At 38.1% G+C, this 23,098-nt stretch overlaps 1 protein-coding gene and 1 non-coding gene across 6 annotated transcripts in view; one reads left to right on the top strand and one right to left on the bottom strand.

Moving 5' to 3' along the window:
* CNTN4 (contactin 4) overlaps nucleotides 1-23,098 on the top strand; it is a 914,517-nt gene that overhangs the window by 26,008 nt on the left and 865,411 nt on the right. The gene's annotated exons all lie outside the window — the stretch shown is intronic.
* Nucleotides 8,591-8,697, bottom strand: LOC131511154 (U6 spliceosomal RNA). The gene has a single exon (XR_009261359.1). It is a non-coding gene; the product is annotated as a U6 spliceosomal RNA (small nuclear RNA).

Below are 23,098 nucleotides of genomic sequence, written 5' to 3'. Positions count from 1 at the left end.
TTGAATGACAGATAATTTGAGCCTCTTAACTTTTTATTCTCATGCCAAGAGCTCACAACTCCACCAATTATAGAAGGATCAGAATGTATATTGGAAATATATGCTATGCTCAGTTCAGCTCCTCAGTGCCAACAATTCTTGTGCCTATGAGAGATGCTAGAGGTTTGGGCTAAATGGAGATACATTCATCATTGTTGTAGAACTCTGCCAGTGCTTAAAAGGTGCTACAGGGAACTATAACTCATGCACTGAATTAAAAGATTGTAAGCTCCACTGGTATAGCCAAAAGCAAGCTCAAAGTTGAGTGGCATCAGATCATGAGTAGAAAATTACTTGACACTGAATTTTGTTCTGCCTCTGAATGCCATTCTTTCAAGCAGGGCAGGGAAAAGTTGAAGTTTATGCCGTTAAAAGATGTTTATTTCTATACCCCCTATTTTTTGTTCAAATTGAAAGCTTTTGCAGAGTGTGTTTCAATGAAACCGTTCAAAGAAAGTGACATGTTACTACATGGGAAGACAAAGATAAAGTCTGTTTGGTAACGATTATACAGTCAGGGCTTTATCTACTTGCCGATAATTTGTGGCTTATTTTTAATCATCTGCCAGTTCCTTTCCTCATTGTTCCATTACCTGCTGATTACAACCCTGAGCCAATCAGTCATCATTGAGTACTTGGTAAATTCTATTTTTTTAAATTGGCTAAAAGAAAATACATATTTCAAAATGGACATATTGATAGTAGCTAATACTTATTGAATACTTATTATGTGGCACATTGAATATTTTAAGTTTAATGTTCACAGAAACCTCACGATGTCAAGAACTATTGTTACTACTGTTTGACTAATGAGTGGATTGATGCTTAGACCAAGTTAGCTAACTTGTCAAGGTCTCAGATGGTGAGTGACATATTCAGGACTTGGACCTTGGAAAACTGGGTCAATTTTCATCCAGTGTGGACATGATCACACTCTGAGGACTGCGTACTACACTACTTTTATCTCCCAAACAAGCATATATCATGAGGAGGTCAGTTTGGCAAGGGACAGCCTCCCAAACCATGAAAAATTTAGGATGGTTAGTTCATAGTGATGGAGACTCAGGGATTGTCATCAAGGGATTAGAGTAGAAGCCTTCACATATACAAAAGACTTTCAAGTGGAAGATCTGTTTTGCATCTTCACAGAGATAAGAACCAAGACATATTAAAGGAACCACAGGGAGGCAACTTAGTGGAATCGTCTTAAAATAGATTGTTTCAACATGTAGTAAGATATCACTAGAAATATTCAAAAATAGGCTAGATTTTGGTTTTATAGGTATCCTAAATCGATGGATTGATTATGATGTATTATTGAGAAACATTATCCAAAATACACCGTATGGTACATTCAGGAAGTACAAACCATAGTTTTCTAAGGATAAATATTTGAGAAATGCTTTTCTTGTCAATTCATAATATATATTAGAACATTAAAGGCCAATAAATTATTCAGGAAAACAAAATAAAAGAATTTCTCAATTTATCCCTGAATTTCTCAAGATTTTAAATTTATTATTATTTTAAAATAGAATGGAACTCTTCTTGTGGTACTTGCTCATGCAACCTTGTTCTCAAATACTCATCTAAACCTACCCAAAACAGTATTCTTTGGGTATGGATGCAGAGACCTTCTTTGGGTATTGAATGTAGCTATTTGTAATGAGAAACAAAAGAACTTCTGGTTTCCTTGGGGGATTTATGAGAAGAAATCAGTAGTTTTGAACAGTGCAGGGATGGATAAAGAAAGTTATTTTAGATATGCCATTTTGCATTCCCTTATATTCTCAGAAATAAGTGTAGATGGCTTTAAATTTCCTTTAGCACACATGTAAAGAAGAACATGTTTCTGGACTTTGATTTTAATTTCTTATAACAGGTCTTATTTTCCCTAGGTATGTTTCTACTTACTTAAAAACAGATGCTCTCTGAAAAATTCATGAAAACTGAAAATATACTGGAGACTTTGGAGAGAAGCTCTTCACCCTGTTATTAGGTTGTTTTTAATGAATGGTCTTTTGCATCATCTGCTTGGCACTTAACTACATGACCTTGAACACACTTCCTGGCTTTTGTAAGACTCATTTTATTCATTTACCTACTTACTTAACCAGATTGTACATAAAATGGCATAGCACATATCAGAGTTTGTATGAACAGATAGATCCTTTCAAACAAATTTATATTGGTGATTTCATGAAAGAGTATTGCAGCTTGGCATAGACCTGTTTTCCAAAATGAAGGTTTTTTTCACAACTAGCATTACATGTAAATTTTACCTGTTATCATTTTCCTGCTCCCCAAAACCATTTACACTGTGAATTAAAATACACCTTAAACCTGGGGTGAGTGGGTGGGGGATGGGTTAAAGAGGTGTTGGGGATTAAAGATCACACTTCTCATCATGAGCCCTGAGTAATGTATGGAATTGTTGAGTTACTGTATTGTACACCTGAAACGAATATAACATTGTATGTTAATTGTACTGGAATTAAAATTTTAAAAAGTTAAAAAATAAGATATATCTTAAGAATTTTTAAAAAGGATCTAAAAAACTACAGTGGAAAAATGATAGAGTACATCACAACTTTACTCATTGTCAGAAGTAATAAGGCTCTCCATATGCCCTTCTGGTTTGAATTGTTAAATGAAAATTCAGGTGCGTAAATTTAAAGATCAAATTGGCTTTATGTAGCAATTCATGATTTGGGCGGCATCCCATATAGTAATAGAAAGGAACTCTGCAGAGTTGTAGAAAAGGAAAGGTTTTTGAAGGCAGAAAAGGGATGGGGAGAGGAAATTATTAGCAAAGAATGCACTGTTTAGGCAAGGCCACCCTCCTAAGGGGAATGGAAGGGTCTGCCCTGTGGAATACCTCACTTATGCTGACCAGGTAATTCCGTTAAAGGTTACATTCCTGAAACTGCAGTTACGTTAGATATTTTTAAGTCTCGCTTTGTTAATAGGTGGTTTAACACAAGTGAATGTATTTTTGGCCTGCTTTCTCCTTTTTAACAAGTTAACAATTTTTATTTTTGTCATATGAGGATTTGTACATGTTTATCCTCAGCTTGACATTTTAATTTTGGAAATAGAGCCTCCCCATCTTTCGTATGAAGTTAAAATGTAGCCCTAGAGAAAAGATGCTGCAGTGGCTTAGTCTTTTATTCTGGAGCTCAGAACCATTGAGAGCCACATCTGACAGTATAGGCAAAAGTAGCATTCCCAGGTTGGGATTATAATTCAAATCTCTGATTTTTTCCAATTCTTTATGAGTAAGAGGATATGATATGACTGAACAGCAAGCCCTTGAGAAACCTACAAATGTGGAACCAATGGTATTTAATTCAGGTAATAAAATATAATTCTTAAACACACACTAAATTAAAAAGCCAGAAGATGCAGTTCTAATTACGTGCCTTAACTGGAAGTATGATATTTGTGGAGTAGCTTATTCAATTATATGTAAATTTGTTCCTTCAGCACAATTTGCCTATAGAAGCAGTATTCAGTATAAAATGTTCGTTTTGAAATTGGCTTCTAGTATAACTTGTGGATGTTGATATAGAGTTGCATTTTGTAGGATCATTCACAGCTCTCCATAGCCACTCGTCTCAGTGCATGCAGTTTTTATTTTAGATTCCTTTTTTTTTTTTTTTAGTATTTATTTTGAGAGAGAGAGTGCAAGCACATGAGTGGAGGAGGAGCAGAGAGAGAGAGAGAGAGAGAGAGAATCCCAAGCAGGCTCCATGCTGTTAGCACAGAGCCCACGATGGAGCTCCATTTCATGAACGCTGAGATCATGAGCTGAGCCAAAATCAAGAGTCAGATGCTCAACCTACTGAGTCACCCAGGTGCCCCTAAATTTCTTGAATAATAATAGTTAATACGTCTGTACTCTTTTATTTGAAACCCTTGGGGTCAAGAGTGGTTTAGAATTGTACCTTTTAGAAAGGGTAATATGCTACCTGTGCTATGTGCCAGGTGCCATTCCAGTAGGGTTTTGGGCTACACCCAAGCATACTGATGTTTCTGCAGTGAAAGCAGAATAGTCACTTGACTGAGGTGAAGATTGCGAGGAGCTCCATTTCACTCGGGTCAGGTTTTGTTGTCAGTGGGTTTGGTTTTCACAGCTTTTTAGATAGAATTGCAAATAAGTAATTATGGACCTGTAATATTAAATGTCTTAGCTGACAATTATTGAGGAGCTTACAAGCCAGACATTGTGCTATACTCGTATCATCTCATGTAATCTTGGCATTTCTTTGAAGATACTGTTAATTTTGTTTTATGGATGAGGAACAACTTGATAGAATTTAAGTTATTTGCCTACGGATACATACACCTAGTTAGGAAGTGGCAGAATCCTATTTAAACTGAACTAAGATCCCAGAGCTGGTGATCACAATGACTACAGTGTCCTTCCTATTCCCACCATTACATACCTAGTGTATCTCACCTGTGAGCCATAAACTCTGGCTTAAATCTGTACAAAGGGAATTTATGGCAAAGGCATCACGTAGCCAGACTACCAGCCCCAGGGGATAACAAGGGTAAGGGATGGGTTTCATTAGCAACAATTAGTTGGCATTCTTTCTAGGACATTGCCTCTAGAAAAAATGTGCTTCAAACACTGCGGTCCTTTTGCCATTGTGCTTACGATTCATATGTGGAAGAGAGAGGAGATAGTTGAGCATGTGCTCCCCTTAGCTATGGCAGAGCACAACATCTGGAATCCAGTGTGGGTGGAGCAGTGTTTCTGAGGAAAAATTGATGGCTGTTAGCAAAAGAAGGTGTGATTAATGTGGGATAGGAGGCTGCCCTGAAAAATGTCCACCCTATGGACAATTAATTGTAGATGAAATTAACATTTGGATGAAAGCTTAATTCATCTTTTTAAGTGTAATCCATTTTAACATTGTGATCTGACTGGTATGGGCTGAATATTGAATTTGGAATCTGACTACTTGGAATCCTGTCCCATTTTGGATAATTTCTAGGACACAGGTCATAGATTTATAATCAAAGAGCCTATTTCTTGTTTGTATTTTGAAACACTATCTCCCTAGTTACCCATTAGGCATTGTGTTAGCTAAGATGGCCCAAAGAGCCTCTGGAAATTTCTACCCTGTGTAGTTATCTCCCACACTGAATCTGCACTGCCTTTGTGCAATCAGTAGGTGCAGTGGAAGTGATGCTGCGACGTCTGCGACCATGTCTCAAGGAGTCTTGCAGCATCCACTTATTTTATGGCATGTTTACTTTGGGGAAAGCCACTGCCATGTTAGAAGTCTGATGAATAATATGCTGTGAGGAAGCTCAAGCTAGCCATGTGGAGAAAGTGACTTGTGGTCAAACAAGTACTGTTCCAGCTGTCCCAACTGATGGGCCAGACACATGAATTACCTTGGGCACCCCTGCCCAGACAACCCATCAGATAATTTCAGTCTTAAGTGCCATCTGACTGTAATTGCATGGAAGACCCCAAGGGATAGCTGCCCAGCTGAGCCCATTTACAGAAATTTGAGAAATAATAATTCATGGTAATAAGTCATAGAGTTTCTGGGTGGTTTGTTATCCAACAGTAGATATTCAGAATCAGGTTTGTTATGAAGAAGAAGGGAGATAATGTGTTAAACTCCTCAAATGAAGGTGAGCAGCTGTTTTATTATAATTGTTTTCACAATCCTGAAACCAAGGCCTTTCTCCCTAATATCCTCAGAGGTTTCATTATAATTTGCCATTGTGATGAGGATAGTGATCATTCTGTATTCCCTGGACAAGTATAGAGAGTGAATATTTGTGGTTGGCTTGCGGCCAAGTTGGTCATTCTTTTTCCTTACTGGAGGAGTTTTAAAAATTCTATCTTTTCTTTATTCATATTTATTTTTTTCATAATAAGTGGATTTCCTACAATAACAGATCTTTATTATGATAATTAGTATATGTAAAACATCTGATGGATCCTTCTTCTGGACAATACAGGGCTCATTTCTCTGTTTTTATAGACTATTTGTCTAGGAAACTATAGGGAAAATAAGATGTGTTGGATTTTGAAAAAGTGGCAGCAAGAGTCATAGAATAGTTGCCTGAGCAGCTTTCCAGCAATTGGAAAGGCTGTTAGAGTGAATGTCAAAGAGAAATTGGTTTTTTGGTGGTGTTACATGCAAGCAGATAATGAAATAAAGAAGAAGTAGGAGGTACACAGAGGGGAAGAAATGAAGGATTTGATATCGGAACACCAGAACAATCTGTAGTAGTTTGAAAGGGAGGAGTTGGAAGAGAGAGAGGAGCAAGTAAGGGTTGGTTGGGACATCATCACCTAATGGGTGCATTCCCTCCTATCTGATTAATTCTAGCTTTATTTAGTTTTTTTTCTTTCTGGAAAAAGAAAAAAGGTGACCTGGATTGTTTTCTTTTTTCTGTAGTTGTTTGCAGTCAAAGGGCATTTTCTGCAAAGTCTGTTTTTCCTGGTATTCTTGTGTCATTGTCTCATCAAATATAGAGTCTCCGCACATACAGTGATTGTTGCTAGTAGAGCGGACTAGAAGAAGATAACACTGTTTTGCAAAGAGTAAGTTACACATTCCAATGTTGATCTCTTCTCAGAAGAGAATAACTCAGAGTTTCCCCATAGCTTTTTAAAAAGCCTCTGATTTCTGTATATTCCTTAACTGTACAAAGGTTTTTATTTCAAGGAAAATTTTACATATTGAACTTAGAATCTGAATACTTGGATTCTTATCTCAGTTTGGACAGTTTCTAGGTCTCAGATCATAAACCTAGAATCAAAGAGCCTGTTTCTTATTTGTAACCTGAAACAATTACATTGTTTACATTATCCTTAATATTTACTGATTCTCTATAGAGTTAAAATGGACAAATGAAAGCCTTTGGGGATGAGAAATTTATATTCTAATATAGCAAAGTAAATATATGTGTACTGCAGCTTGAACTGTTAGATAATTTTAGGAAATTACTTGTATGCCTGAGTTCATGAATTATTCAATTTAGGGTTACTTTCCTTTTCATATTTATCACTGGCTAGGTCCTTTAACAATCTTTTGATTTATTAAAAGTCACTTTTCAGAATTAGATTTAAAACCTTATTATTTTCTTATGATTTTCTTATGAAAATTGAGTATGTGTCTTATAAAGCTTGTATTTCTTTTCTATGACTTTGCCTATGCTTTGGTTATGAATGATAATTCTTTAAGAACTGATGAGATTAAAAAAAATTGACCTCATCTGATGCAGTAGCCTACAGAAGTAAAAGAACATTTTATGATCTTTCTTCACTTACTGGAAAGACAGTTGAGTTGGGGCATGCCCATCCTGACTTCCATTAGGAGGCAGAATACTTGTTTGTGTCCAGAGGTGTTCGGTCTCCTGGTGGTCATTTGCCTTTCAATCCTTGATGCAGTTTTAGGAAAGTATGCTTTTACAGGGAAATGTATCAGAATCAGCTATGAAACTTTTTATTAATAGAGATTCCCTGGCCCCACAACCAGGTTTATGAAATGAAAAAAAAAAAAAAATATCTCCTGGGCCTCACAGGTGATTTGAATTCATCCACAGTCTGGGTCAGAAAACTACAGACAGGACAGCAGGTTGGTGGATGATAGAATCTAGTCTGAAGCATAGGAAAGCTATAAGAAGAGAACATGGAGGCATCCTTAATTTTTTTTTTAATGGTATGATTTGATATTTATTTTATTTTTTTTTAATATATGAAATTTATTGTCAAATTGGTTTCCATATGACACCCAGTGCTCATCCCAAAAGGTGCCCTCCTCAATACCCATCACCCACTTTCCCCTCCCTCCCACCCCCCATCAACCCTCAGTTCTCAGTTTTTAACAGTCTCTTATGCTTTGGCTCTCTCCCACTCTAACCTCTTTTTTTTTTTTTTTTTTTTTCCTTCCCCTCCTCCATGGGTTTCTGTTAAGTTTCTCAGGATCCACATAAGAGTGAAACCATATGGTATCTGTCTTTCTCTGTATGGCTTATTTCACTTAGCATCACACTCTCCAGTTCCATCCACGTTGCTACAAAAGGCCGTATTTCATTCTTTCTCATTGCCACGTAGTACTCCATTGTGTATACAAACCACAATTTCTTTATCCATTCATCAGTTGATGGACATTTAGGCTCTTTCCATCATTTGGCTATTGTTGAGAGTGCTGCTATAAACATTGGGGTACAAGTGCCCCTATGCATCAGTACTCCTGTATCCCTTGGGTAAATTCCTAGCAGTGCTATTGCTGGGTCATAGGGTAGATCTATTTTTAATTTTCTGAGGAACCTCCACACTGCTTTCCAGAGCGGCTGCACCAATTTGCATTCCCACCAACAGTGCAAGAGGGTTCCCGTTTCTCCACATCCTCTCCAGCATCTATAGTCTCCTGATTTGTTCATTTTGGCCACTCTGACTGGCGTGAGGTGATATCTGAGTGTGGTTTTGATTTGTATTTCCCTGATAAGGAGCGACGTTGAACATCTTTTCATGTGCCTGTTGGCCATTCGGATGTCTTCTTTAGAGAAGTGTAAAAATATGGAACGCTTCACGAATTTGCGTGTCATCCTTGCGCAGGGGCCATGCTAATCTTCTCTGTATTGTTCCAATTTTAGTATATGTGCTGCCGAAGCGAGCACGAGGCATCCTTAATTTAAGAAACACTTGGGTATTGTGATCTTTGACATAATGACTGATAAAACCTTCTGATATTTCTAAGACATATTTGTGTCCTCAGTTGTCCTGATGGTGCCTCTAGTTAACTTCTAGCACAGAGGGTCTCAGCCCAGTGGGGCAGTTTTGCCCAGTGAGGCAGTGTTGTCTCCAGGGGGTATTTAGCAATGTCTGGAGACATTTTAGTTATCCTAACTATGGGGATGCTATTGGCATCTAATGAGTAGAGGCCAGGGATGCTGCTAAACACACTATAATGATCAAGAGAGTTCCTGTATTAGTCCAAAATGTCAACAGTGCCAAGGTTGAGGAACTCTAATCTAGTGAAGAACACTGAAATCCTTAAATAAAAGTATTGTGGGCTCCAGCATTGAAAACGTGGTTATGGACCAGGCAGAAGAACGTTTGGATGGCCTGTGTGGACCTTGAGGAAGCTGGATGAGATAAGGAGAAAGGGAAGGCATGAAAATAGGCTGAAGGCTAGAGACAGGAGGAGGAAGGATTCTAATGCATATTAAGATTTTAGAAAGGGGCGTATTCTTTGGAATATGATTTCCTCACAAAGTGTCAGATAAAATAAAAAATATAATACATCTTATAGTCTGAAAAAAAAGGTGTATTTAATATCAGCTTTAAGATAGTAAATCTTTTCTATCCTATACACTCTAATAATTTTGAACCTTGAAAACCAGAAACAAAAGAGAATGGTAGCATAAGTGAGTCAGAGAGAATATAATGGTAAATTAACATTCTGGGGTTGTTGTCACCAGAAGGAAGCATTCAAGTAAGAACTGATAATTGATCAATTGATTATCAGTTGATCAGTTGATAATTGATGTCTCTCTAGGGCTAGTAATGGGGCGATAGTGTTGGCAGAACTTTTTGCGGGGAGAGGTGGAGCTGGTCATTGCAGATGAAAGAGTAGTATGCGAACCATGTGATTTAAAATGCACTGTTTATTGTCCTTATAACTGCATCTCTAATTGCCTTATCTCTGTCCATTGTTCAGAGTGGATGGGGTTATCTTAAGTATGGGAAATGGTTCCTGGCTTCTTGTAACTTATGTCTAATTGGAGAGAAGAGGCTACTGCTGTGAAACAGCAGTAACCCATTGAAGTTCATAGTCCTTCACTCTTGTGATAAATACCTACTAAATTTCTCTTGGGGGATGTGCTGTCCCCCAATGAGTAGAGGCCAGAGATACTGCTGTCCATATTTGGTTTGTTTGGTCTGAGAGCTCTTGACTTCATCCCTGGCTTTAGGGTTGAGTTTGTGTTGTAGGCAGTATCTCAGAGACATTTGGCCATAATTCTCATTGAGGTATTGATCCATGATCTCAGGTAATCCATTGAGGTCTGGTGATGCTTGATGGTAATTATAAGACTTTGCTTTCTTTACTTCTATATTTTGAGGTGTGAGGATGTAATCTCAAGTTCTTGGCTATTATCTCACCATCCTGAAGGGAAGTACTGACTGAAAATGTATTCAATTCAAAGGAGAAAGGAGCTTGGGAGACATAATATAGTTTGTGTTTATAGATGAAGCTGTACCTGAAGCCACTTTAGTCACAGAATTTACTTATGTAAACAATTACATTTTCATTTTGATTTTACCAGATTGTGTTGTATTATGATGACTTTTTGATGACTGAAAAAATTACTAAACATACACTGATATAGGAGAAACTGTACAAGAAAGGGATATTATTGCCAAGTAATAACTCAAGACTAGTTTTTCATACTCTATTAATTTAGTCTTTTTGAACATATTTATAAATTTCTCCTATTTTTAGATGTTTGTGTTTTAGTGAATTTAACAAAATGCACAGTTTCTCTCTGTTAATGTTTTATTTAAGGCACTTTTTAATATTTTTAGAGAATTATATTTCAGAAGTGATATAGTAATTTGCAAGATTATAATTCTTAAAAATTAAAGGGCTACTGGGGCACTTGAGTGGCTCCATAGGTTCAGCATCACACTTCGGTCATGATCTTGCAACTCATGAGTTCGAGCCCCATGTCAGGCTCTGTGCTGACAAACTCAGAGCCTGGAGTCTGCTTCAGATTCTGTCTCCCTGTCTCTCTACTCCTCCCCTGCTCACGCTCTTTCTCTTTCTCTCTCTCTCTTTCTAAAGTCAATAAACATTAAAACAAAAACTTAAAAAAGAAAAATGGCTACATTGCTTCCTTGGTGAGAAAGAAGAAGAAAGAAAGAAGGAAAGGAACCCAGTGTTCTGGGTGTGTAAACAGAGGCAATACATTTTATGAAACTTGTAATTAAAAATACCACTCAACACAATTGACCGTGTTTGTTTGCCTTTTTTTTTATTAGTGTACTGTAGGAATTATAATTTCTGTTCTTAACCAACAACCCAGAATGAGTAAAGATAGAAATATACGGATTATCAGTTTGAAGGACTAAGTGCATGTCATTCTGCTTCATGTGATTGATGAAATGCAAAAGAAAAAAAATAGTCTTTAAATAGGACATCTGTGACATAACAAATTAGAATCTGGGAGAAGAAGAATATTTTCAGTATCTGAATCCATTGATTCTAAATAATCGTGTAGATCATATTTGAGTTCAGATATAACCTAGATAAATTCTCTAGCCATGGCACCCATCTGTCAAAAAATAAAACTCTAGCTCTCACTTAAAATGGCTCTTTTAGACTAAGGTCATCAAGCTGTATCTAAAATGGACATGAAATGTCAATTTCATACGTTATAGTGGCACATTTCATATTGCTCTACTTAAGGTTATGTCAGCCTTACCCATAAAAAGCAAGTGATTTAGGTCTTACTCTAAATGAACTAAGCAGAGGTATCAGCAATGGCACTGCTTTCCCACTGCAGACAAAGGGAATGTATGGACAGGCAGCATATGTCTCCAGTCTCTGGGACTGTGTGATGCTCCAAGAAAGGGTGTCTTCTCTTTACGTTTCCATATTCGAATTCCCTGTGATGATTGTGGGGTGTGTAACTTTTTGAAAGATGTATTCAAAATGAGTTTTGTTGTCTTGAGTTGGTTCACTTGCTTGAGTTTTGTGTTATTTTATGTAACCTTATCATGTTGGGAGGCTCAGGAACATTCTGTACAAGGAAGATTGTGTTTGGGGAGCTATACCCATCATGGTTTTACTCACAAGTGGCAGAAAGTTACCACAGATGATTTAAGTGGAATTAAATGAAGTTTTTTTGAAGTGTATTGAATGTTGGAGAGTCAGTCTTAGAAAATGGCAAGGATCAGCGAGGCCAGGCAGGGATCCCCATAGCTACAATTTCCCGGGGAAACAGTGTTTTGGACACCAATGACTGCTCAGTCCTGGCTGCTGCAGTGACATTGGATGTTCCTACTGGTACCACTGCTCCTGCTGTCCTTGAGACTGATTATTGCTGTCTTTGTAGCCACTGTGCTCACACCACTCCTAATATTTTTGCTTCTCTGAATCCCACTCATAGTCCTGGGAACAGTGTATCTTGTTGGCTAAGCATGTATCAGGCATTTGTTCCCAAGCAGCAAGGAGGCTGGGGATGTGAGTAGCCTGCTATTTTGGTTTCTATAACAGCACTTGTCTCCAAATATATCTTCTTTTTTTTTTTTAAATTTTTTTTTCAACGTTTTTTATTTATTTTTGGGACAGAGAGAGACAGAGCATGAACGGGGGAGGGGCAGAGAGAGAGGGAGACACAGAATCGGAAACAGGCTCCAGGCTCCGAGCCATCAGCCCAGAGCCTGACGCAGGGCTCGAACTCACGGACTGCGAGATCGTGACCTGGCTGAAGTCGGACGCTTAACCGACTGTGCCACCCAGGCGCCCCGACCAAATATATCTTCTTATGGTGGGGACTTTCCTAAAGAGAAGAGGCTTCAAATGCTTGGCAGCCAAAGAACAGGTAATTGTCACGGTATGGTATTTTGGGTAGAGGAGATAAGTTTTCTGGAAAGCGGGAGAGAGAGAAAGGTTTTTCTAGGAGACTTGGATACTGTATCTTTTTTCCTCCAACAGAAGAAGATGTGCCCTTCTGGCTATTGGGTTTTGTTAATGAAATAAGAGAGCCAGATCAAATGACTAAGCATTTATGTCACAACATAACTTGAAAGAAATTATACCAGTTGAAAAAATCTGCACCGTTTAAAAGAAAAAGACTTTTATTGCAGTCTTAACCATAATTGCTTTCAAATAGGTGGTGTCTCCTTGTTGTGCTCTGAATTACATGTCAAATATTGGTATTGGATTTGACACTGTCACCCTATTTCCTGTCCACGTTTATTTTCATCCATTGCATTTTGTCACAGCATTGGTATAGACCCAGCTTTGCAAAGATACGACCATCAGAAGGAATGAATGTATTGCAATCTATTGTTGAAAATGAACTCCCTCAAACTATCTTGAAAGTGGAACACAACTTTGGAACTACGGAGCTTTTGTTAGTGAAGTTCTGATGGGATGGTGATGGAAATTTGAGATAAGGGAGCTCTTCCAGCACTGCTTGATTGGGAGTGTGACAGCAGCTGGATGGTTCCAGAACAAAGAGATGGCAAAAGCTCTGCTACAGTGCACAGTGAACACTTTTTCTTGGTGTAGCCACCCTCCTTCTGTTCTGTTTCCTTTCCTAAATTGGGCATTTATCACAGATGTGTGCAGCCTTTTCTTGTTAATTCATGAAACTCACCTAACATACTGTAGCTTTTAAAATGTATATTGACTCATGAGCGGTACATCTTACATGATTAGCAAAAAGATGAGTACCTTTGCTGCCCAGATAAGGCCAATAAAGATTTAGGTATATCTGAAAACATGGTTCTCTTTTTTTTTTGGTACTGTGTATATTAGTACAAAGTTGGAATTTATCTGAAAATTTATATTGCATTTGGGAAAAAAAACTTCCTTTTTTTTTTTTTTTTTCCTTAGCTCCTTTTTCATTTGCTCTCTGCTTGTCTATGCCTGGGTCTGTTATTTATGTGAGTAGACTGTGTCATTGTGATAAGAGTACTCTCTGATTTTGTTATTTTCTTTTAAAGTTCTCAAGTTTTATAATTTACCAGCCTGACCAATCTCATTGTTGAGTCTACAGGGTAGAGGATAACATGGAGCCCTCAAATTATGTATCACTTATTTGTGTTTAAGCTGGAATAATAGTTTCTGGGAAAGTTAGGGAAATATTCCTAAAGTGTAGAGAACCTTAGCATTATAATACATTTCCTCTATTACAAAAGGCAGCTTTCTATTAAGTTGTCATACAGGGTGTTGTGGTGGACAGACCACTAGATCTTTGGCCTCCACCAAAGATCCAAATGTCCTGATCTATGGAAAGAGGGAGATAAGAGAGAGAAAGAGATGTAACCATGTCAGCAGAGGTCAGAGTGATGAGATAGCTGTCTTTGAAGGTGAAGAGGGCTACAAATGAAAGAATGAGAACCCCCTCTAGAAGCTAGAAAAGGCAAGAAGACAGATTCTACAAGACCCCTCAAATGGAATGCAACCAGTCAACTGTTGATTTTAGCCTAGTGAGACCCATTTCAGACTTTTGACTTCCAGAACTGTAAGATAATAAATTCATATTGATATAAAGCCCTACATTTGTTGTAATTTTTCACATCAGCAATATGAAAGGAATTATAGGTGTGAAGTTGAAGAAACCATAGTAATGCACGCTCTAGAATGTTACGGCTCTCCAAGTGTCAAACTGATAACTATATAATCACCTTTACCATTCTCACGTTTCCCACAAGCAGAATTAATTATACCATGCTTCTGTTCAGGCATGTACTCTCACCATCATATACTTTTTACATGGAGTTCTGATGATTGCCTCCAAAAAGCTGAAAGCCTTTGGCAGATGGATCCAATTTATGAATCCAGCTTCAATAAATGTAAAGACTGAAATGCACTGAATCATTGGCTGTTAGTACCTTAGTCAGGAACTAAGGGTGGGCATACAAAAATAAACCTTTGGCTAGTGGACCTTGCTACCATCAGTACATATTTCTTCATCCTGTTATATTTACTTTATGACACTTTAATTGTTTCTGTCATAGACCTGTTAATCATGTACACATAAACCTGTAGGACATTGTTTTGCTTTTCCATGGGGCTACAGCCAAGAATAGAAGCCAGGGATGTTCAGTGTGGATGCATACATCTTCTCCCCATATTTGTGGAAGCATGTAGCTCTACAAATGACTACTATGAAGATGCTGTTTGTTCATAAAAATATTTTGCAATCCCTTCAAAATATACTACCCCCCTCCCTTTTTTTAGAGCTTGGGCCTTTAAATTCCCGCCTTTTGGATATTCTTTCATTTCTCACTTGAGTTTTCTTAATCATCACCTCCCTTACCAGTTTGGAAACTCGCACAGCTACCTTTGCACATGGTCGAGGATGGGGAGGGGAAGGGGAAAGAGTGGATGGGGAATGGCCCGGGAGGGGAATGAGAAAGGAGAAGGGGAAGCAGCAGCACTCAATAGAAATTAAGGGTTTGATTTCATGCATATGATGCATGATCTTAAGAGACAATCCAGGAGAGGGGTGCCTGGGTGGCTCAGTCAATTAAGCATATGACTCTTGATTTCAGCTCAGGTCATGATCTCAAGGTTTGTGAGTTTGAGCTTCGCATTGGGCTCTGTGCTGATAGCATGGAACCTACTTGGGATTTTCTCTCTCCATCTCTGCCTCTCTCTCTCAAAATAAATAAATAAATTTAAAAAAAGAGAATACAGGAGAAAGTTTGCATGTGGTTTTCAGGTTTTGTGGATGAGCTGCCTCCATTTTTTGTGATTGTGAGTTAGTGAAACTGTACTGTATTTCTATGCTCCCCTGAAGAAACAAGATGAGTACTCTTTGCCCTTAACCTCCTTTTTCTCTTAACTAGATTCAAATGTATGTCCTCCTTTGTGCCTTCATTACATAGGTGTTAATCTCAAGGTCACCTGAAGTATCAATGCTCATCCCCTCTGGATTGAACTCACCATACTGCAATATAGCCACATATTTTCTGACCATCTCCTGGTACATTGCTTCATTTTATAGACTGCATTTTTTAAGGTTTTCCATTTTCTTTGTAACTTGGAATGAACCATGACCAAATTAACAAATGAAATAATTCTGTTTATGTTTTATTCTTCCTTTACTTGCGGATTTGGTTCACAGTTGTTTTCACATATTTTTAAAAATGTTTTACTTTTTATTTTTTTGATGGGGGTGGGGAGAGGCAGAGGGAGGGAGAGAGAATCCCAAGCAGGCTCTGTGGTGTCTGTGCAGAGCCGAATGCAGGGCTCCATCTCGCTAACCATGAGATCATGACCTTATCTGAAATCAGGAGTCAGAAGCTCAACCAACTGAGCCACACAACTGCTGATATTTTCATAGATGTTTTGATTGCTAATGAGGTTAAACTAAAGATTGTCAATTCTAGTTTTGTATAAACTATGTGACAAATTAGGTTCAGTAATGTTCCTTTTTTGTCTTCACAAAAACTTCTACAAGGAGGTGAAAATATTCCTATTTTAGAGATGAAGAATTCGAGGCTCAGAAAGTCACCAGCAGAATGCAGTTTTTCTTGCCTGATTGTTCTAGCTTAGACTGCCAGTACTCTGTTGAATAGGTGTGGTAAGAGAAGTACCCTTATCTTGTTCATGACCTTATAGGAAAATCCACTCTATGGCAATGAGTATAATGTTAGCTGTGGGTATATATACAGTATGTAGCTGTACTATATAGCCTTCATTATGTTGAGATATGTTTCTTCTGTGCCTAATTTGTTAAGCGCTTTCATCATGAATGGATATGGAATTTTGTCAGATGCTTTTTCTGCATCTATTTAGATAATCATATGATTCATTCATTCTGTTACTGTGATGTATCTTAATGATTTGAGTATTTTGAACTATCCTTGCATCCCTGGATAAATCCCATTTGATCATTGGGGTGCCTGGGTGGCTCGGTCGGTTAAGTGTCCGACTTTGGCTCAGGTCATGATCTTACGGTCCGTGGGTTCGAGCCCCGCGTCGGACTCTGTGCTGACAGCTCAGAGCCTGGAGCCTATTTCAGATTCTGTGTCTCCCTCTCTCTGTGACCCTCCCCCATTCATGCTCTGTCTTTCTCTGTCTCAAAAATAAATAAACGTTAAAAAAAATTTTTTTAAAAGAAATCCCATTTGATCATAGTGAATCCTTTTAATGTGCTACTGAATTTGGTTTGCTATTTATTGAGAATCTTTGCAAGTATATCCATCAGGAATATTGTCTCTAGTTCTTCTTTCTAATAGTATCCTTTTCTGGTTTTATATTTGGATAATGTGGACTCATAAAATGAGTTTTTTATTTTTAAAAATTTTTTAATGATTATTTGTTTTTGAGAGAGAGAGTGAGAGAGTGAGTGAGGGCAGGGGAGGGGCACACAGAGAGAGAGGGAGACATAGAATCTGAAGCAGGCTCTAGGTTCTGAGCTGTCAGCATAGAGCCCAATGTGGGGCTCAAACCCATGAACTGTGAGATCATGACCTGAGCTGGACACTTAACCCACTGAGCCATCCAGGTGTCCCTGGTGTTAATTGTTTTTTTAATGTGTGGTAAAATTACCAGTGATGCCATCTGGTTCGGGGCTTTTCTTCATCGGGAGATTGTTGATTACAGGATTCAACCCTTGCTAGTAATAGCTCTATTTAGGTTTTCTATCTGTTCTTGATTCAGTCTTGGTAAGTTGCATGTTTCTAAGAATTGAGAAAGAATTATTGTTGTGTAGAATTATTCAGAGTAGCTTCTTATGATTCTTTTGTAATATCATAAGTAACCATTGTAATGTTTCCTTTTTCATTTATAATTTTGTTGATTTGGTGCCTTTATTTTTCCCTTGGTTAGTCTAGCTAAGTGTTTGCCAATTTTGTTTCATTTCCAAGGACCAACTTTTAGTTCAGTTTATCTTCTCCATTGTTTATCTGTTCTCCATTTCATTTATTTTTGTTCTAATCTGTTCTTTCCTTTTTTTCTGCTAACTTGGGCTTAGTATGTTCTTTTTCTAGTTCCTTAAGGTATAGAGCTGGATTTTTTATACCTTTCTTGCTTCTCAATGTAGGTGTTTATTGCCATGTACTTCCTTCCCTCTTAGAACTGCTTGTTAATGATTCTGGTTTCATGTGTTGTGTCCAGAGAAGATACTTGGTATGAGATCAGTCTTTTTGAATTTTCTAAGACTTAGTTTGTGGCCTAACATATGGTCTTTTTCTAGAAAATGTTCCATTTTGCTTGAGAAAAACGTGTATTGTTCTATCATTGGATAAACTGTTCTGTATATATTTGTTAGGTTCATTTGGTCTATACTGTTCTTCAAATGTACTGTTTCCTTATAGATTCCCTGTCTGGATGATCTGTCTGTTGTTGAGAGTAGAGTATTGAAGTTCACAACTAATACAGTAGTAAAGTTTATTTCTTCTTTTAGTTCTGTGAGTTTTATATATTTAGGTGCTTCAATGTTGAGCACCTAAATATTTAAAACTGTTACATCTTCTTGGCATATCGATCAAGTTATCATTATGTAATGATCTTCTTTGTCTTTTTTTTTTTTTTTTACTAGTTTAAAGTTCATTTTGTCTGGTATGAATTTAACTACCTCTGCTTTTTGTTTACCATGTGCTTGAAATATCTTTGTTGTGTTCTTTTGTGTAATTACTACATGGTTTTTCCTTATGGTTATCATGAGACTTATATAAAATAGCTTAAACTTACAATACCTATTTTAAACTGACAACCTCATTAGAATTCATAAACTGTACATTTTTACTTCTCCATCTCACCGTTTTGGTTATTGATGTTACAATTTAATGTTTTTTTAATACGGTGTAACTAGTAACAAATTATTATAGATGTTATGTTTGCTATGTTCATTTTTTTTAACTTCTAAATTAGAAGTGTAATTATGCATCAGTATTACTTATTATAGAATCTAACAATGACTATACGTTTATGATTACCAGTGAGATTTATTCTTCCTTTTTAATATTTTTAGGATGTTAATTACCTTTCTTTTACTTTCACTCAAAGAACTATTCAGTTTAGCATTTCCTGTAAGGCGGGTGTGGTTGGTAATAAACTCTTTCCTCTTTTTTTTTTTTTTTTTTTTGGTTGGTGGGGCAGTCTTTATCCCTTCTTTGTTTGGGAAGGACAGCTTTGCTCAGTCTAGAATTCATGGTTGACCTTTACTTTCAATATTTTGAATATGTCATCCCATTCTCTCCCACCCTGAAAAGTTTGTTTTGGAAAATCTACTAGTAGTCTCTTGGAGGTTCCTTTTTTATGTAACTTCTTTCTTTTCTTTTGCTGTGTTTAAAAATACTTTTTCTCTTTGGCAATTAAGTTACAATGTATCTTGTTGTAGCTATATCGAGGTTCAATCTATTCAGCATCTTTTGGGCCTTGTGGATCTGAATGACCATTTCTTTTCCCAGATTGGAAGTTTTCAGCTATTATCGCTTTAAATATACTTACTATCCTTTCTTCTTTCTCTTCTTCTGGAATTTCCATAATGCAGATTTTTTGTTGTTGTTGTCATGGTTGTTGGTGGTGTGAACTCTAATCTTATAGGATTTCTTTACTTTCTTCCATTCTTTTTTATTTTTGTTCCTCTGGGTGATTTTCAATGTCCTATTCTCCAGATAACTGAATCATTTTTGTACAGGTCACGTCTACTTTTGAAACTCTCTCTTGTGTTCTTTTGTTCGCTTACTTTGTTTTCTTTTGGTGGTTGCGATTTTCTGTCAAATTTCTCCTTTTGATCATGCATTGCTTCCCTGATATCACTTAGTTACCTATGTTTTTATAGTTCTCTAAATTTCGTTAAAAGGGTTGTTCTGAAATATTTGACAGTTCATAGTTATCCATTTCTTTAGGGTTAGTTATTGGGGCTTCATTACTTTTCTTGGGTGGTATCATGTTTACCTGATTTTTCATGATCCTTGATTCCTCAGGTTGATATCTATGTATTTGAGTAATTGCGCTCCTTTTCTAGGCTTTACAGGTTTGCTTTGACAGAGACAGTTCATCACCAGTTAGGTCATTTGGGTTACCCTGTCCTTGGTTAGGCGGGGGTCTGCTGTTAGGGTCTATTTTGGGGTAGTCTAGCTGTGAAGACAGAGATGGGGGCTGTGCTACTGGCTGAGAACAGATGGCTTGGTTTACTACCCAAGTGAGGCTGTAGGCTGTGCTCTGAAATTTAGATTCTCTGGTCAGGCCTACTATTTGGGACTGTATTATATTCAGTAGTTGAGAGGACTATGAGTTAGCTTCCCTGCCCTTGCTGGGCAACTGGACCAAACGCAGGGCCTATACAGCTCATTGTTTGGGAACCTCAGTCCGGCCAATAATACGCCCTGCATTCTTTGTCAGGTGAGGCCACTAGTTTCAGTCTGCAAATGGAAGAAGCCACAGGCTGTGCTGCCTGTTCAGAGTGCCACTGAAAGTAGGGCTGTTGAAAGGGCTCTGCAGTTTTCCATGTGCTGGGGTGGTTGGGTTTCCTGGTCAGACAGGCTGAAGGCTGTATTCAGCAATGAGTAAGGGCTATGAATTTCGGTCTGTGCCTGTAGAGAAGCAGGAGAAGCAGCTCTAAAGTCCATAAAACGATCTGTTTGTTGGTTTAAGCTCACCTATACCCCCACTTCCCTTACTGAACAGAGCCACTGGCTTTGTTCTGCTTCTTAGCCTGAGCGCTGCTGGGCCGCACAACTTATAGGACTTACCACTGGACCTTCTGATCAGATGGGGCCAAAAACACTCTCTACAACAGGTGGGGGCTGGGATTCAGCTCTTTACCTGGATGTGGGCAAACTGGGCTATAGGGCCAGCAGAACTCCTTGTTTGAGGATTCAGATCAGTCATATCTGCACCCTGCCTAGTTTTCTGGTCAGAGTGGATTCCCCACTTGGTTCTGTAGATGGGCAAAAATGCTAGTTACAATTACTATTTGTTCGCAGATAAAAACTCAGTCTGCCAGGATCCATGTGCTCGTTCTTGCAGGCCCTTCCCCACCTTCTTGGTCACAGTCATCTTCCTAGTGGTTGAGCCCCACATTCCCTTGCATCCCCATGGTGTGAGATCAGAGTAGTAGCTCTCACAAAGTGACCCACCATGCTGGGGGTGGGGATGTTTGTCCCCCACAGGCTCTGTCTTCCCACTAGAGGAACTGGAGGCTCAGGGGCGACCTCTCATCATGGTACTCTGCTGGCCTGGGGGAGAGAAAAAGCAGTCAGTGTATATAGCTGCTTCTCTCACCATTCTAATGTTTGTCTTTCTCATTCTCTGTGGTGCAGGGTAGGAAGGATTTCAACCTCGCCGCCATAAGTTATAATTTTCAGTAGTATATTGTTCTTGTAGACTTGGTAGTGTTCGTGTGAGGGAGAGTGAAATAAGGGATGACCTAGGTACCATCTTAGTGATGTCACTTTCCAGAGTGTAATTTTGAACCCAGATTTTTGGTCTAAGTCTTTATTCCTTCTGTTATACCTCTTTACCAATTTTATTAATAACCAGTATTTATTAAGTACATGTTGTGTGCTAGGCATAGTTCCTAGTCCTTTACTTACGTTCACTCAACTAATTCACAAACCTATTCGCTGTTATTATCTTTGATTTATAGGAGGGGAAGATGAGTTCATGGTTGAGTGATTGCCCAAGGTTCTGTTGTTAATAAGCGCAGAATCAGAAACCTAAAGGATGTGCTGTGTCCTTTGGAGTCTGAGCTCTTGCATTGTGATGATCCATTAAAGGTAAAGGTGCTAATTAAAAGTCAGCCGTGACTAATTTCAATGGGTAATGCAAGTTGATTTATACCATAATATTTTGGTGACTTTCAGGCCTTCTGAGGTATCCTACTTGAACTGTGAGTGGTATAAATTGGAGGTAGGATTTTTGAGCCCCCTTTTTTTGAGTTACTGCAGTAGTTGAGACGAAGAAGATAAACTAGAATTCGTTGTGAATAAAGCACAATCCTTTTTCTTTATTTTTTAACAACAGCCCTTGTACAAGGCCCTGGGATTGTTCTTAACGCAGGAGATCTTAGCCTCCAGCCTTAAAATTGTTACTTTGCTTCTAGATTAAAAAGTCATGAGTTCTTTTTATCTGAAAATGTGCACGTAGACAGCTTCCATGATAATTTTGATAGCCTCTCACTTTATTTGTGGCTACCTTATGGGTTTTTGTAGAGATTCTAGAAGGGAAAAATAAGTACATTTCCAAACCATTCGGAAGAATGGTTCCCATTGTAGAAAGTTCATTGACTGTACACACCATTCAAGGAGTTGTGGGTAGATGTGTAAAGGGTGGTTGTGGAGGTAGGTGTGGCACTTGATTACTATAGCAGTTGATTCCCTTCTGCCCACATGGCACACAAGGATTATTGAGGATTTGGGGTTGTATTTTATTGGTCTTTCTGTCCCTAGTTCATGATGTTAATGCTCATTTGTAAACCTGGAATTGGGGACCTGAATAGAAACAAGGCAGTGAGTGGCTGGCTGGTGTGGTATCCACTTGGTTTTGTTTGTTTGTTTATTTGGTTTTACTTTTTAATATTTTATTCATTCATTCATTCATTCATTCATTTATTTATTTATTTAAAAATTTTTTTAACGTTTATTTTTGAGACAGAGAGAGACAGAGCATGAACGGGGGAGGATGAGAAAGAGGGAGACACAGAATCCAAAACAGGCTCTAGGCTCTGAGCTGTCAGCACAGAGCCCGACGCGGGGCTCGGACTCACGGACCGCGAGATCATGACCTGAGCCAAGTCGGCCGCTTAACCGACTGAGCCACCCAGGCGCCCCTCATTTATTTATTTTTAAAGTGAGCTCTACACCTAATGTAGGGCTTGAACTTATGGCCCTGAAATCAAGACTTCCATGCTCTACAGACTGAGCCAGCCAGGCAACCCTGGTATCTTCTTGCTAAGAGAGAAAAATCTGCCCAGGATTTCCTGGGACAGATTTCTCAATACTGAAGTTACCCTGTTCATGCCAAATTTATTTTACTTACATAAATAGAAATACATATGCAAGGGAAATTAGACAATACTATAAGGTTTTTGCACCATGATATACATCCCCTCTCCTTCCCCAGGAAAGCACTGCAGATTAAAACCATTTTTTTTTGGGGGGGGGTCTCATGAGAGTAGATGTACAGATGGTTATCTCTAATGCTCTGGGTTTATTTTTCATAATTTTCTCCCTTAACAGAGTAGTTTTCAACCTCACATTTCCTGTGCTCATTTGGACATAAAATAGCAGAAAGGTGAAGAGAATCTCTGACCCACAAGTAAAATCTGTGTTCTCTTGTCACTTCATCAAATTAGTTCTGGTGTCATTTTGTTTTCCCCCGGAAAT

This window comes from Neofelis nebulosa, chromosome 4 (genome assembly GCF_028018385.1).
Source record: "Neofelis nebulosa isolate mNeoNeb1 chromosome 4, mNeoNeb1.pri, whole genome shotgun sequence".
NCBI classification, from domain to species: domain Eukaryota; kingdom Metazoa; phylum Chordata; class Mammalia; order Carnivora; family Felidae; genus Neofelis; species Neofelis nebulosa.
This window is presented reverse-complemented; position numbering and strand designations above follow the sequence as displayed.